Source organism: Vigna unguiculata, unplaced genomic scaffold (genome assembly GCF_037176805.1).
Source record: "Vigna unguiculata cultivar grain cowpea cultivar isolate G323 ecotype 2 unplaced genomic scaffold, ASM3717680v1 ptg000391l, whole genome shotgun sequence".
Classification (NCBI taxonomy): Eukaryota; Viridiplantae; Streptophyta; class Magnoliopsida; order Fabales; family Fabaceae; genus Vigna; species Vigna unguiculata.
Genome location: NW_028197026.1, coordinates 17,430 through 25,501, shown reverse-complemented (window position 1 = coordinate 25,501; position 8,072 = coordinate 17,430). Strand labels below are relative to the sequence as shown.

Here is an 8,072-nt window from a genome sequence, read left to right as displayed (position 1 = left end):
AACAACGTCGATGAAGACGTATAGGTGCACTATTACGCGGTAGTGATTCTAATTTTCCATGAATTTCCCATTTCTCACTTAACGACGGAACTTTGCTTATTTCTTTTTTTGAGGATCGGCGAATCAAATGATATTTCTGTTCCAATTTTTGTCTCTTCTTTTCCCTCTGAATAACACTTTTCCTTGCCATAATGGTTAATTTGCTATTAGCATCAATGATAGAAGTCGGATCCTAGATGTATAAGTGGCTTCTCTTCCCTATAGAAGGAAATGAGATTCTTGCCAGATATATATAATAAAGAATTCAATTAACCGAATTTGCCCGATGTAGAGGCAATTAAGAAGGCTGCATAAGTAAATATATAACCTACGGAAAAGTGGGCTAGTCCAACCAATCTTGCTTGCACAATGGAAAGAGCCACTGGTTTATCTCTCCATCGAATCAAATTAGCCAAAGGTGTACGTTCATGAGCCCATGCCAAAGTTTCAATCAATTCCTGCCAATATCCGCGCCAAGAAATTAAGAACATAAATCCAGTAGCCCAAACAAGATGTCCAAACAAGAACATCCATGCCCAGACTGATAAACTATTCATACCAAAAGGGTTATATCCATTGATAAGTTGTGAAGAGTTCAACCATAGATAATCTCTTAACCATCCCATCAAATAGGTAGAAGATTCATTAAACTGTGAAATATTACCCTGCCATAGTGTAATGTGTTTCCAATGCCAATAAAAAGTAACCCATCCAATGGTATTTAACATCCAGAAAACTGCCAAATAAAATGCGTCCCAAGCGGAAATATCACAAGTTCCGCCTCGTCCCGGGCCATCACAAGGAAAACTATAACCAAAATCTTTTTTATCAGGCATTAACTTAGAACCACGCGCATCCAAAGCACCTTTTACTAAAATCAAAGTAGTTGTATGTAAACCAAGAGCAATAGCATGATGAACCAAGAAGTCTCCAGGCCCTATTGTTAAGAATAGAGAATTACTATTCTCATTTACAGCGTTTAACCAACCAGGCAACCATATGCTTCGTCCCGCATTGAACGCCGGACTGTTCGTTGAAGATAAAAGTATATCGAACCCATAGGAAGTTTTACCATGAGCAGATTGTATCCATTGGGCAAATATAGGTTCAATCAAAATTTGTTTCTCCGGAGTACCAAAAGCAAGCATGACATCGTTATGGACATAAAGTCCCAGAGTATGGAACCCCAGAAAGAGGCTAGCCCAACTTAAGTGGGATATGATAGCTTCTTTATGGTCTAACATTCTTGCCAAGACATTATCTTGATTCTGCTCTGGATTATAATCTCTAATAAAAAAGATAGCTCCATGAGCAAAAGCCCCTGTCATAATGAAGCCTGCTATATATTGATGATGAGTATATAAGGCAGCTTGAGTAGTAAAGTCTTGCGCTATAAACGCATAAGCAGGTAAAGAGTACATGTGTTGTGCTACCAAGGAAGTAATAACCCCTAAAGAGGCTAGAGCAAGACCTAATTGAAAATGAATTGAATTATTGATTGTATCATAAAGACCCTTATGCCCACGCCCCAATCTACCCCCCGGAGGAGTATGTGCTTCTAAAAGATCTTTAATACTGTGACCAATCCCGAAATTAGTTCTATACATATGGCCAGCAACTAGAAAAATAAACGCAATAGCCAAATGATGGTGTGCAATATCAGTTAACCATAAACTTTGAGTTTGCGGATGAAATCCTCCGAGAAGTGTTAGAATAGCAGTTCCTGCTCCTTGAGGGGTACCAAATATATGATTATTGGAATCTGGGTTTTGAGCATAAAGATTCCACTGACCTGTAAAAAATGGACCTAATCCCTCGGGGTGCGGCAAGATATCTAATAAATTGTTCCATCGAACGGATTCCCCCCTGGACCCCGGAATAGCAACATGAACTAAATGCCCTGTCCAAGCCAAGGAACTTACTCCGAATAGTCCTGACAAATGATGATTGAGGCGGGATTCGGCATTTTTAAACCACGAAACACTCGGTTTCCATTTTGGTTGTAGGTGTAACCAACCTGCTATTAAAGATATAATAGAAAGTATTAATAGAAAAATAGCTCCAGTATAAAGATCCCCATTAGTACGTAAACCGATTGTATACCACCACTGATAAACACCAGAATAGGCTATATTAACAGGACCTAGAGCACCCCCTCGAGTAAAAGCTTCTACAGCTGGTTGACCAAAATGAGGATCCCAAATTGCATGAGCAATAGGTCTTACATGTAAAGGATCCTGTACCCATGTCTCAAAATTACCTTGCCAAGCTACATGAAAGAGATTCCCGGAAGTCCACAGAAAAATGATTGCTAATTGCCCGAAATGAGAAGCAAAAATATTCTGATAAAGACGTTCCTCAGTAATATCATCATGACTTTCGAAGTCATGTGCGGTAGCAATACCAAACCAAATACGACGAGTAGTGGGGTCTTGAGCTAAGCCTTGACTAAAGCTTGGAAATCTTAATGCCATAATGATTTTCAAATCCTCCTAGCTATTATCCTACTGCAATAATTCTTGCTAAGAAGAATGCCCATGTTGTGGCAATTCCACCTAGAAGGTAATGTGTTACTCCTACAGCACGTCCTTGTACAATGCTCAAGGCTCTGGGCTGAGTAGCAGGAGCAACTTTTAATTTATTATGAGCCCAAACAATGGATTCAATAAGTTCTTGCCAATAACCACGCCCGCTGAATAGAAACATTAAACTAAAAGCCCATACAAAATGTGCACCCAAGAAAAAAAGACCATATGCAGATAATGAAGAACCATAAGACTGAATTACCTGGGATGCCTGCGCCCATAAGAAATCACGAAGCCACCCATTAATGGTAATGGAACTCTGCGCAAAATTTCCTCCTGTGATATGAGTTACTATCCCTTGATCACTTATACTACCCCAAACATCTGACTGCATTTTCCAACTGAAATGGAATATAACTACGGAAATTGAATTGTACATCCAAAATAGTCCTAAGAAGACATGATCCCAAGCGGATACTTGGCATGTCCCCCCTCTTCCAGGTCCATCACAAGGGAAACGAAAACCTAGATTTGCTTTATCCGGTATCAATCGTGAACTACGAGCAAATAGAACACCCTTTAAGAGTATCAATACTGTTACATGAATTGTAAATGCATGAATATGATGGACCAAAAAATCCGCAGTTCCTAAAGGAATAGGTAACAAAGCAACTTTACCGCCCACTGCTACTAAATTTTCACCTCCCCAAGTCAAACTGGTACTTGTTGCTGCACCTGGGGCTGTTGTGCCAGGTGCTAAAGCGTGGGTATTTTGTATCCATTGAGCAAAGATCGGCTGTAATTGTATAGCAGTATCTGAAAACATATCTTGAGGGCGCCCTAATGCGCTCATGGTATCATTATGAATATACAAACCAAAACTGTGAAAACCTAAAAAGATACATACCCAGTTAAGATGTGATATGATTGAATCACGATGTCTAAGGACACGATCTAATAGATCGTTGTATCGAATAGTCGGATCATAATCTCTTACCATAAAAATCGCTGCATGCGCAGCAGCACCGACTATGAGAAATCCACCAATCCACATGTGATGTGTAAACAATGACAGTTGTGTACCATAGTCAGTAGCTAGGTATGGATAAGGAGGCATAGAATACATATGGTGAGCTACAACAATGGTCAAAGAGCCTAACATAGCTAGATTAATAGATAATTGAGCATCGCCATGACGTTGTTAGAATCTCATATATACCTTTATGACCCTGGCCTGTAAATGGACCTTTATGTGCCTCTAAAATGTCTTTTATATTGTGACCAATACCCCAGTTGGTCCTATACATGTGACCCGCTATCAAGAAAAGAATTGCAATAGCTAAATGATGGTGTATAATATCGGTCAGCCATAAACCTCCAGTTACTGGATCTAATCCTCCACGAAAAGTAAGAAATTCTCCGTATTTTGACCAATTCAAGGTAAAAAATGGGGTTGCTCCCTCGGAAAAACTCGGATAAAGTTGAGCCAAAAGATCCCGATTTAGGATAAATTCATGAGGAAGTGGTATCTCTTTGGGATCTACTGCAGCATTTAGAAATTGGTTAATCGGTAAAGATACATGTATTTGATGTCCTGCCCAAGAAAGAGACCCCAACCCTAGGAGCCCTGTCAAATGGTGATTCAACATAGATTCTACATCTTGGAACCAAGCCAATTTTGGAGCAGCTTTGTGATAATGAAACCAACCAGCAAAAAGCATTAAGGCTGCAAAGACCAATGCACCAATTGCAGTACAATAGAGTTGTAATTCATTAGTTATTCCAGATGCTCTCCAAATCTGAAAAAAACCAGAGGTTATTTGTATTCCTCGGAACCCCCCCCCTACATCACCATTCAATATTTCTTGACCCACTATTGGCCAAACCACCTGAGCACTAGGCCTAATGTGAGTAGGATCACTTAACCATGCCTCATAATTGGAAAAACGAGCACCATGAAAATACATGCCACTCAGCCAAAGAAAGATGATAGAGAGTTGGCCAAAATGCGCACTAAAAACTTTTCGGGAAATCTCCTCTAAATCATTAGTATGGCTATCAAAATCATGAGCGTCAGCATGTAGGTTCCAGATCCAAGTAGTAGTATCTGGTCCCTTAGCTATTGTTCTTGAGAAATGACCAGGTTTTGCCCATTCCTCAAAAGAAGTTTTTATAGGATCCCTATCTACCAAAATTTTAACTTCTGGTTCCGGTGAACGAATAATCATTGAGTCCTCCTCTTTCCAGACAACACATACAAAGAGACCTGCCAACATAAAACAGAATTAGTGAACTTATTAGAGATGTTTCTATTGAGTTTTGTTCTCTCCTATCTCTCATGTATTGGATATCTTAGTAAATTTCATTTCTTTAGTTTTTCACTAGAACAATTATGATCTCGAAGTCAATTCGGGGCAAGTGTTCGAATCTATTATGACATAAGAGTGAGGCGCTCAACGGACCTATTTTAATCTTCTAAGACCTTTTTGGGAACTCTGAATGGAAGTTCAATAATTTTTCGTGCAGCCTAATCAAATGTATTCAGATTTTATTCTAATTCTATTCCTTAGATTTTATTTTTTTTTTTAGATAAAGTATAAGTATGTACTCTATTTCAAATTGAGCAGGCATTAGCATTCATTATTAGGCAATATACCTATATTTTATTTCTTTTTTTGAAGGTCTCTTTTCTTAATTTGATTGAATATTAGTTTAAATAACAGAAAAAAGGAGAAAATTATCTACTGTATCCACATCTCGTTTATTTCTATGAAATACTAGACAAAATCGAACAAAATTAGAAGGGATATATTTAAATTATGTGATTGGTCGTTCCTATAGAAATGATTTTTGAATTTGATAGGGACAAGAAACAAGAATTTATAACAATATATATTTATCTATCTATATCTTTATATAGATAGATAAATATATAAGAAAAAAAAGAAACAGAGTGTTCTTATTCAAAACGCCCTGTGATCTTCAACCAATTCTGTGCTGCAATATAATTACCGGGGGTGAGAGCTATAGCTTGTTTCCAATATTCAGCGGCTTGATTAAACCAAGACTCCGCAACTTCTGAGTCTCCCTGCCGAATGGCCTGTTCTCCTCGGTCGAAATAGGTGAGTCAATTCCTTTCCTTAGAACCGTACTTGAGAATTTCCTGACTCATACGGCTCAGTAGTCAATTCTTTTTTTGTTCTATTATCTTGAAGTTAACTAAAAGAAAAAAAGAAATTATTAATATGAGTTTCAAACTTTCATTTTTACTAATAAATAAAGAATTTCAAAGAATTTCATCTTTTTTTTTAGTTTTATCTTTTCTCCTACCTTCAGAAAAGGGAATCAAGCATTGGCATTAACGCCCTAATTCTAATTTTCTGAAAGGTAACTATCTCGATTTTATATATCATATACAAAAATATATGATAGATTCATTTCTATAGAATCTTGGTAAAAGTTTTTTCTTTCTTATCTTATAAGTTCTTATAAGTAAAGAGAAAATACTTTCTATCTTTGGGATTTGATACTACACCGCTGCTCAAAATACCAGGGGATCCTTTTTATTACATAAGTGGATTCCTGACTTCTTTATTTATCATGAGATAAGGAAGCAGTTTTTATTATATCGATTGAAAACCGTGTTAATTGATCCTTACGATGCTTCCTTTATCAATTAGATCTTTTATCCATAGAAAAAGAGGGTATCTAGACATATCGATTTCTTCATATTTTTACTTCTATGAAGTTTCTTTGCTACAGCTGATAAAAATCGTTGTTTTGAACGATATATATATGTAGAAAGCCTTTCTTATTTATAATTATTTATATTTCTATATTTCTTATATTAAAATTTGTGGATTTGCTTGTTCTTTTCTTTTTTCTTTCTATAGTGGAGATAGTCGCACGTAATGACAGATCACGGCCATATTATTAAAAGCTTGGGGTAAAAATGGGTTTCGTTCGAGCGCCCGAAAATAATATTCCAAAGCTTTAGTATGTTCTCCGTTACTTGTGTGAATAAGGCCTATGTTATAAAGTATATAACTTCGATCATAGGGATCAATTTCCAGTCGCATAGCCTCATAATAATTCTGTAAAGCTTCTGCATAATTTCCTTCAGATTGAGCTGACATCCGTTACGGTCGTCATTCGGTTCAAAGAATCTCCGCTCCAGAACTGTACGTGAGATTTTCATCTCATACGGCTCCCCCCTTATGTGTGTAATGAGAAAAATCCATCAAATCAAAAAATATTCCAGTATTCTCATTCTCAACTGAACAGAGCTAGTGTTTTTACAATAAATCTCTAGCCAACCTTCCTGTCAAAAATTATTTCTTAACATTAAGTATGTAGGTACTTGATAAAAAAAAATAAGAACTTCAACAATTTCTTTGTCCTCTACGCTGCTTAATTTCCTGGAATTAGTCACCTCAATAATCTTCGATGGTTCTATGGGTATCCAAAATATGAACGAGATGGATATTTATTGTCCCAACCATTCCTGTTAGTCCCAATCTCGATAAGCCATGGATATAGATAGATACAAAGTTTTCGTGTCCTTGATTCCCAAGCGTAGTGCTTCTTTCCCAATGTTGCCTATCAGTACTAGTAATTTGGGGTTGACCTAACCCCATAAGTATAGGTATAACCTTTCGCTTAATACTAGAAACCTAAAATTCAAGCATATAAGGCTTCATTAATCGAGGATACACGACAGAAGGAATTAATCCTTTTATTTACAAATTTCACCTTCAACACGCGTGGGGTTTTTCCATTCCATTTTTTTTTGACCGAAATCGGTCAAAAAAAATGGAATCAAATCACACCATCTCTGTAATAAGTGAATGCCCTTTTTTCTCCTGAAGTTGTCGGAATTATTCGTAATAAGATATTGGCTACAATTGAAAAGGTCTTATCTATAAAATTTTCATTTATCCGAGATCTAGGCATAGGTAGAAATCCATTCTATAATTTAATTAATCATGGTGTGAGAAATCAATCCCACAAATAAAGGAATTGTATAATTATAATACAGTGCGAAATAACGTAAAAATGAACTCATCAATCAAATTTGTTTATCCTAAGACCTTGTAGGAGGTTTTTTTTTAATTTTACTTTGTATTTTTATAGTTTGAATAGGTTTTATGCATTTATGAAAAATAGGATTGATTCACTATTCAACATTCAACCGGTTTCTGGGCATCATTATATAGGAGAGATGGCCGAGTGGTTCAAGGCGTAGCATTGGAACTGCTATGTAGGCTTTTTGTTTACCGGGGGTTCGAATCCCTCTCTTTCCGAATCTTTACCAAATTCATCAATATTACTCATCCCAATGCATACCATTATTTCATATTTCAAATTTGTTTGTTGATATGGACAACTTTATATTCCTCATTTTTCGGTAATACAAAAAATAGTGGATAACGGGTGGGCAAGGAATAAAAATTTTCGCATATCCATGTCTATGATATATGAATAGCAGAAAATCCTTGTAAAAAAAAC

At 36.6% G+C, this 8,072-nt stretch overlaps 1 non-coding gene across 1 annotated transcript; it reads left to right on the top strand.

The window, feature by feature from the left end:
- The first annotated feature begins 7,779 nt into the window (after nucleotides 1-7,779).
- Nucleotides 7,780-7,867, top strand: TRNAS-GGA (transfer RNA serine (anticodon GGA)). Its single transcript has one exon. It is a non-coding gene; the product is annotated as a tRNA-Ser (tRNA).
- The last annotated feature ends 205 nt before the right edge of the window (nucleotides 7,868-8,072 follow it).